The sequence below is a fragment of the Octodon degus genome, unplaced genomic scaffold (genome assembly GCF_000260255.1).
Source record: "Octodon degus isolate 3935 unplaced genomic scaffold, OctDeg1.0 scaffold00002, whole genome shotgun sequence".
NCBI classification, from domain to species: domain Eukaryota; kingdom Metazoa; phylum Chordata; class Mammalia; order Rodentia; family Octodontidae; genus Octodon; species Octodon degus.
Genome location: NW_004524578.1, coordinates 352,542 through 361,921, shown reverse-complemented (window position 1 = coordinate 361,921; position 9,380 = coordinate 352,542). Strand labels below are relative to the sequence as shown.

The following is a 9,380-nucleotide window of genomic DNA, read 5'->3' as shown; positions in this document are numbered from 1 at the left end:
AGAGTGATGAATCCCACTGGCTATCTCTGGAATGTTGATACCTGTTGGAAGAGAAGGAAGGGCAGAGACTGCAAAAAAGGAGTTAGTTATGGGCTTTGTGGGCCCTCCCAGTATGGCTTAATGGGGACTAAGGTAGGAGAGGTCTTTGAGGCTCTAGGAAGGCTTATGGCCATCCCTGTAACCCATAATCTTTTTGCCTGTTGGAAAATATACAACAGTGGCTTAGCTGGGGAGGGGGAGGTTTTAGGAGCAAGAGGGGGGAGTTCTGTCTGGTTGGCACATTTTGAGATTCTATTATTAACCAAAATGCAAATTATATCATGAATCTTTGTTTTATCGTGATAAATATAATGTACAGCAAACAGACATTACCTCTACTGTTCATTATAATCTGCAAATTTTATCACTTTTCTTTACCAAATTCATTCTGAAAATTGTAAAATATCTACATGCAATACTATATGTCATTTTAATTTTCTATTTAAATGCATTAGCATATGTAAATATAGTGGAGTACAGCAAACTGCAGCACTGCCCTCATTGGCAGAAACTCTGGCTATCCATCTACTACTGACTTCTGTGTTGCCCTGGTAGCTCACAAGGGCCTCCATATTCCTCTCAGGACAGGATAGACGTCCTACAGCAATGGTGAACCTTCTGGAACTCAGTGCCCAAGTGCAACCCAAGAGCCACTTCCTGAGTGCCTGTCTTGCAAAGCAGGCTCAATGCCTAGGTTATAATTTCAAAAAGGAAAAAAAAGTGACACTAAATGCAAAACATAATAATGGAGCTTCCCTTGAAACAAACGACCCACTGCAGTGTCTGCTATCATTTCACACACAGTGACTTAGTACCTTATCAAATATCTGTAAGGAGAAGGGCCTAATATGAATTGCCTAAAACATGAAGTAGGCTGGGGAGATGGCTCAGTGGAATAAGGGCTTCCCTGGCAAGTGCAAGGGCCTGAGTTCAATCCCTGGTTCCGCCAAAAAACAAACAAACAGAAGTGTCCTAAGGTATTCAAATATGTTATAGCAGTTTTTCAATTCAAGGAAACATGAGCCAGACTTAGTAAGTGCTCTATACAGAAGCAAAAACATTCACAAAGTGCAAATATCAAAGTAAAGTTAGCAAAATTATTATCCATATTCCATTATTTTTAAGAAGTACCCTTACCCCCCACACTGTGACAAGAGAACAACAAAAAATGGAAATTCAGTGAATAGATGCCTATAAATCCCAACTCATCAGCCTGAGACATCGCATTAGTATAAATTATCTTACCTGAAGCTCAGAACTTCAGGCATCAGAATCACTCCAAGTTCATGGGCTCCTGGATCCTATCAGAAAGAGGAGAAAGGTTTACAGGGTTAGCCAGAGACAGAGCTGGAGGGAGAGAGAATATGAATGGGGTTGGGGGTCTAAACTTACCACTCTGTGAATTCTCCATCCAAGTTAGCACCACAGGAAGCCCGGGGGCCCAGCATCCAGACGCTGATACAGGGAGAAATCAGGCACTGGTTCCTTGGTCCTGGGTTCTCTACACACTTGCAGAAAGGGTTCAGGCAACAGGTTGGGTGAGTAGAAACATCAGTCCTTTTTATCATGAAGTAGAAAAGGAGGAGCTACCACGTCAGAAAAGAAGGCGGTCCTGCCGCAAAGCCAGCAGTGCTGAGTGCAAGTCTGGTTCTATTTTCTGTGCAAAGTGAACTAGAATAATTATGGTGCTTATCAACATTTTTAGCTAGGGGTTACTTTGGAATTGCAAATGCCTTTCTGTTCCCTGTAGATAGTCAGTGTTTCTTTAGAAGATTTAATCAAGGAAAGAATTTACAAAAGAGAATTTTTAAATGTTACTTTTTTGTTTAAACCAGGTCCAGGTCCAAGGCAGGAGGATCTTAAAAAACATTTATCTTCCTGACATCATAGGGCTGTAGGCTATGGGAGCCAGGAATAGGCCACACCTTGCTCTGAAGTCAGACAGCCAGGTGCTCAGGTCTAAGAAGGAATGCGCACAGGGTATAACCTTCAGATGTCCCTGTGCTCTGTGGGGTCACATTCTGTCTGAGACCTAATAAGTGATTCTAAACGTGTTACACACTGATGTCTTTCTGTAATGAACAGCAGCACATGAAACTTTGGAGTCCCTACTTCATTCTTCTGCTGTGCTACACTCTAAACTATTTTATCAGTTCCATGCAGCAAGATCTTTCACATTCAGCAGAGCTCAGCAGACGCACGTCCTCCTACTGACCATCCTTCCCTACAATTTGTCCACCTGCACACCCGCACCCTGTATTCCCAGGATTGTGTCCCTGCTGTACACTGAGTATAGAAGGGGTTGCTGTTCTCACTGTTCCATAAGGTGACCAGACTTGACACTGCTGAGTGCACCAATCACTTTAGCTTCAATGATAAAGGAATTTTTAAGTAGCCTCACTAATAGCCTCACAGTCCCAAGAAGAATTCCACTGTATGGATGATAGCACCAGGCAACACTTCGCAGACCACTAAGACGGGCCCCCGGACTGTGCTGCATCCCACACTGTGATATCACCAACTGGCTGAGGCTAGAAAGTTACGATACACTGGCACCCACAGTTTAAACGTACTGATCTACTTCTGGTAAGGACCTAGAGACCGTGGATGTTTCTCTGAGGAAGAGCTATTGTGAGACAGTAGTCATGGCTGCGTCAGTCCCTACAGCTGCTCATGGTAGTTCAGTTTTGACTACAAATTCCACATTTGACAACAAATGCCCACTGTGTGCTACTTAAATATGCTCAATAGGCCATGTCTGAGGCTTTATTTATAAATATTTACTTCAATAAAACTGCATCATTGGTACTGAGACCAGAAATTTTATCACCTGTCATAACTTTATTTGTTAAGTCTTCTTGGGTATACTAGCTCTACCTAAGTAGCTTTTTGTTTTCTTTTGTGTTTCTGTTTTTTTTTTTCCACTGTTGCTGTTATTTTTTTGTTTTGTCTGGTTAGATCTCTATGTGGAAGATGCCTCATTAAAATATAAATTCTCTTTCTTAGATAAGCACAGGGCCAGGGTTTGATCCCTAGCACTGCATGCCACATCGGCCCACCCCCGGGCACACTGAGCCAGCGATGGAGTCCTGGAGTGGTGTCGCACACCTGTAATTCCAGCACTAGGGAGGCAGAAATCAGGAGGATCACTCTGAGTCCATGCTGCATTGTGAGACTCTGCGCACACACACACAAAAAAAAACCCTTACAAAATATAAAGTCTCCTGCTTAGAAGAAAACAGTTCAGCTTCATAACAGATTGCTTCCACTCCTTAAGCTCACACTACAGAGCTCCAAGCCATGGGGCCCTTCTGAGAATCAGTGACTGCTGTGTCCACAGCGCCATCTAGCATCCAACAAAACCAGGAATCCATGGCAGGCTGCAGTAAAGCTTCTACAAAAAGGAAGAGGCCTTACAGTGTTCAGGTGAGCAAGAAATTTTTTTTCAAGTACTTATTTCTCAAACCGACATATGTTTCAGGGCTTATATAAATCATAATTCCATGGAAAGTTACCTGTAAGGCCAGCCTGGCCCACTTTTCTATCACATTTACAGAGATGAACTTACACAAGTACCTTATCATAGACAGCTCATATTTGTGAAGCTTGTTCAGTTGAATTTAGAATGTATTACATTGACCTTTGAGCAACTGTATTGATACAATTTTTTCTTTTCAGCCACAGGTAGATTTTTCATTTTCTGAACTTAAGACAGGGTCTACAGGGTCTCTCTGTGCAGTTGGGACTCATAGTGATTCTCCAAGAGTTGGGATTACAGGTGCATGCCACCAGGCCAAGTTTCAATCACTGTCTCAGTGCACCCCATGGGCAGGGCCTGCAAGGCATGACTGGGATCGAGAGGGATTAAATCCCAGCCGCTATGCTCTGCCTAAACAGGTGCTTTAATCCGCTAAAGTATCAGGCCGACCCTTCGGGCACAGATAGGTTTTTAAATGAATGGAGTCTCTTAGGCTACAGGTCACACTTTCCAAGGGGCACAGCTGCGCAAACTGCAAACCATGGCCCATAGGAAATGCACCATTTTTGCCTCCCAGGTATGCAGTGGGAGGTCATGTGGTACCTGCACTACCTGCAGCCAGCAGGAGCAAAGGCCCTGGTGCAGCGAGGGCTGCAATGAATGTTGTCCTTACCTGCTAGATTTTCTTTTTTGTAGCTCCTATCCACTCTCATCTCTCTTAAAGGGGCCCCTGGAAATTTTCTTCCACTTGCACCGCAAACACTTTCCTGTATAACCTACCATAAAGAAAGATCCTCTGTAGGCTTCCTATCATTTTTGTTCTTGTTCTTAATGTTCTAATACCTTTGGGATGGGTGTTTTGTTTTTTGTTTTGTATTACTTGATTTTCCCCAGAAAAAGCGCATACAGTATTTTTCACATTCTCCTTTATTGTTTATTAAAACTGTAGCCTGAAAGCATAATATCATATCCTTCCCAGTATTAAGAGTCTTAGTTAATATTTTAATATTCATCTGAGAAATTTGAATTTTTTTAATGTTGAACATATTGAATGTTCTTTTACAAACATCATAGTTTTATTTATTGTTCTTAAGTTTATCAATTGATTTCATTTTGTTGTTCTTAATTTTCAATACAAAAAGGTGGAGGCTCAAGAACGATGCCTTACAGTGTTCCCTGGAATTTCATAATTCCATAGTATGAGAGAACTTGTAAAAGTAACAATGTGACTGTTCTTCTGAGCTCCAGACTCTATATTCAATTGTAAATTACTGTTTTATATTAAATTTTTAGATTGTTTAACAATTTTAACAATTTAAAAGTATGTCTTCAGACAACTACTAGAGCTTGATCTTTCGTATCCTGACTTCCCTCCCTGCTGCACCACGCTGCTCCTCTGGAACTGATATCCCAGCATTATTTTCCAAATCATTCCTGCCTCTCTGTCACATATGCTGGGCTCTCACATGTGAGAGCCCAGAGCTCACTTCTGGGCTCTCATTTTCTTTACTCAGAACAATGTCCCACAAACGCCTTAATTCAGAGGTCAGCTTTTCTCTGCTTTTGTAAAGCGCCACTTATATTTAAGCTTTGTAGTCCATTTGGCCTTGCTGGCAGCTGGGCACCTGTGAGCTTGAGCTTGAAAGTAACCATTTTATGTAGATGAGGGTGCCTGGGGACCTCTCAGCAGCACTTTATTTACCAGTGTGGAGTTAGGGGAGCAGGGTAATTTCTAACCGTGTAGCACCTCCAGCTCCTTCATCCTAGAAAATAAGCTGCTGAAGGTACAAACAAGAAAACAACAAGATTTTCTTTTTTGTGATAAGTGTTTTTATTTTACTTGCATTTCACAGTTTGATGAAGTCTTCAAGCAGTGTTAGAAAGGAGAATGTCTATAGACAGATGCTAATCTTTTTATCTGGTGCTATTACGTTTTAGATTCTCATTTAGTGATGTTGAATATCCTTTCTGAAAGACAGAGGGTATATAAAGATGGATATCATGTATAAGGGCCTGGATGCAGCACTCACTGTGCCAAATAAATAAATAAATAAATGGTAATAAGGAGAAACGGGAATTTGCAATGCCAAGGATAGTTTATCTTCCGACTCAGATTCCAGTCATACAAATTGGAACGCATTACCAACATTAATGAATTGGTAGACATTTTTATATGCTTTGTAAAATATTTTAATGTGTGGTAGTACATTAGGTAGTTTATTACTGTGATTTGAAGACAGAGTTATTTGATATTTATTAAAGAATATTAGGGGCTTGCCCCTTAGCTCAGCTCTTTAAGGGCCTGCTTCAACAAAGCAGTCAGGCTCAGGTTGCTGGGGTTTGGCAGTCAAGCCAGCCAAACCTGCCCTGAAGGCATTCGGAGCAAAAAAAAAAAAAAAAAAAAAAGAATATTTAGGAACATCACCATTACTATCAGTGCTGGGAAAGTTATGGTGAGGTTTTGCTGGGATTTTATCTCTTTCATGATCTTTATTGTTCTACATATAAAATTTTAGATAACTGTTGCTTTGACTAATAAATTTGCAAATGTTAACTTGCTTTCCAAGTGCCATAGACACTGAAAATGATTCCTGTGTCTAGTGTACAAGAGGGGTTAAAATTACTAATTTAAGATATTTTCTATAACTTTTATTTTCCTGGTATAGGTTTTTAAAGTTGTTTCCATCATTCCTTCTAATAGCATGTTTTCTAGGATTATTTCTTTCATTTTTTTTAAGATGGAAAGCTATTTTATCTATGATGTCCGCATAGACATGGGATATATTCTCATCAAAATTGAAATTGCTTTTCTTATAACTGTTTCTCTGCCAACTGATTCCTAAATAGGACCTGAAAATTGTCCCCATTATGAGCAAAAACTATTTTAATACACTTCAGTAAACATAAGCACCTTCCATTCATCAACAGCCCCTCCACCACATTCTTCTGGGGCAGAAAAGCATTTGGGGCCTTCTGGAAAGCAGGAGGATTCTTATCATGGACCCACAAGATGCAGGTCTCTATTGATTTTGGGGCTGCAGTGTGGGACAGTATCGGCCTGGCTTTGGGTTTTTACACTTTAATCCTAGCACTGAAGTGGAAGAGACTGTTTTAACCACTTTTTCTGGCTCAGAGTTCCCTTGTATCTGTGCTTGATGGTTGATAATGATAGCTTGGATTTCTAAATGGAAACATGAGACTTATCTAGTCATCTCACTTGCTCTTAAAGTTTTGCTGAGAATGACGTAAAAATGAGTACATGGGCCCTGGGGAAATGGCTTAGTGGAATAAGCGCTTCCCTGGCAAGCGCAGGGGCCTGAGTTCAATCCCAGGTTCCCCCAAAAAAAAAAAAAAGAAAAAAGAAAAAGAAAAAGAAATGAGTGCAGGGTGACAGGAATATTTAACACCCAGGAGAGCCCTTACACCATGATATGATACGCAGCTTTCCCCGTAGGGACACGGTGCCCACTCCAAATGTGAAAGATCTTTGATGATTCCTTAGGAAATACAAATGAAGTTTCCATCATTCCTGAATGCTTTCAACAACTTCTTTCAAAATTTCTAGTAAGACTCATCTTTATGCAATAAAAATTGATTATTCAAGAAAATTTTTTACCTTGTAGGATAAACTGTCTAAATGCTAAGCATTTATTTTTCTTTACACAATTCACTGTAATTAATTATTGCACTCTGAAAAAGAATAGGCAAGTACAGAACACTGGGGGAGGATTTCAATTTTTTTTTTAAGTTCACAAAGAGGCTACATGCTAGCAGTGTATGATTCGCAGCATAGAGCCCAACTCATGCACGATTTAAATGGCAGACTGTGTGCTCACTTTGGCAGCACATATACTAAAATTGGAATGATACAGAGAAGATTAGCATGGCCCCTGTGCAAGGATGACACGTAAATGGCAGACTGTGTGGTCCTGTGGCCCTGGTCAAAGCTTCTGAAAGTGTGGAGTCAGTGCCTGCGATACTCATGAGCACTAAGGGTAACACGTGCAACAGTGTTCATGGTACGTTTCAAGGGTGGGCTCAGCCTTGCTCGGGAATGCAGCGAGGAGCTGTTGCACACCTAACTTTAGGATTTGGCATTGCAGGTGGTTAGGGGAGACAGGACTCCTGCGGGGCTCACACTTCTTGGGGCAGTGAGGTACACCCGAGGACTGAGAAAAGAAACATTTTGTGTATGTATTTGTGCTGGTGCGAATTTTTATCTGCTTGAAATGTCATTTTATTCTAAACCAGTATGTAGGGCCAGGGAGATGGCTCAGTAGAATAAGCGCTTCCCTGGCAAGCACAAGGACCTGAGTTCAATCCCTGGTTCCACAAAAAATAAATAAACTAAACCAGTATGTACCTTTAACCTATTGATGAACTTTGAGTTTATGGGCTCACGATCAAACTATCAAAATTACTGTAATGTTATACAATATTTAAGCCATTGCCATTTTTTCTAAAATTTGTATTACATGGAATATCTGTTAACTGTCTTGCTTTAAAACTCAATTTTTTGCCTCCCATGTTATCTCAGTAAAGTCATCAATCTAATTTTTTCTTTGATGGTTAGAATAATGGATAACCACAACCATTAGTTGTAAATTATAGAATATAAAAATTTTAGTAAATTTGCTTTCAATACTCCTCAAAAATAAAATAAAATTTGTAGTTAGGGTATGTTTGTAGTACAGGTCAGGTATTTTTGTTTGGGAAAATCAGTACATGTAATAAAATATTTTGATCATTTTCAAATCCTTTATTGGTGGTCTGAACCACACCTTTCTCCCAAATCTTTATGTATATGACTGTGTCCTAAAAAATTAAAAATATAACTTGTTCATTAAACAGTACACTAATTAAAATTCATTATTATTTCCATTTCTCAAAGTTGGCACCTCAAACTCATTTCAGATATTTTATTTATTTATTTATTTATTTTTATTTTTTGGCAGAACCAGGGATTGAACTCATGCCTTTGCACTTGCCAGGGAAGCGCTTATTCTTTTTTGTATTTATTTTATTGAAAAACAAGTAGCAATAAGATAGTTTCAAAACTGATTAATAAGACAGTTTCAATAATTAATACATTGTACATTGTTATCTTCTCAGTTGTTATCCATAGTACAAGATGCACACAGGATATCCTGTCCAAACACTATTAGTGTTTGAATCCATTTGATCATTTTCAAATCCTTTAGTGGTGGTCTGAACCCCACCTTTCTTCTCATCAAATTAAATAAAAATAGCTGTATCTATCCTAACTATTCTGCATATGCAGATACAAAATGGTCATTCCTTTGTATCCCTTTTTTTGTTTAGTCCTGTCAGAAGTGGGTATTCTTTTGGCATCTAAATACTATAGGTGCATGAATTCAGCAAAACAATCCAACACAGTCCAGTAGTCCACAATAGTAGTGGACTTATCCACAGAAGCTCTTGACTTGAGCCTTTCACAGCTCAGCATATTAATATGGCTTTACTTCATATACCTCGTTTTTATACTTTTCTGCTGGGTGGTTAAGACCAAGATAAAGAAAAACCTATATAACAAGAAATGTAACTTTTGTGTCTGATAAGGTCGGTCAAGTACCCTCAGGATTCATCTTGTAACCCTGTACTGCAGGTTACAGATCCTTTGTCAGCATCAGCCATGTGGATGAGTCACAGCCATTGCTTGACCAATTTGCTCTTTGTGAAAGCCTGAGAGAATGTTTTCTCTCCATGTGACTCTCCTTAGGCACACTCTATGTCATCGATCATGATGCTCTGTGGTTCCATAATCTCCTTGATCAGAAAATTTGGGACACAGGGGCCAAGGAGATGGCTCAGTGGAATAAATGCTTCCCTGGCAAGCACAAAG

General features: G+C 39.8%; 1 non-coding gene across 1 annotated transcript; it reads left to right on the top strand.

The window, feature by feature from the left end:
- The first annotated feature begins 7,345 nt into the window (after positions 1 to 7,345).
- LOC111816279 lies at positions 7,346 to 7,452 on the top strand. The gene has a single exon (XR_002820713.1). It is a non-coding gene; the product is annotated as a U6 spliceosomal RNA (small nuclear RNA).
- The last annotated feature ends 1,928 nt before the right edge of the window (positions 7,453 to 9,380 follow it).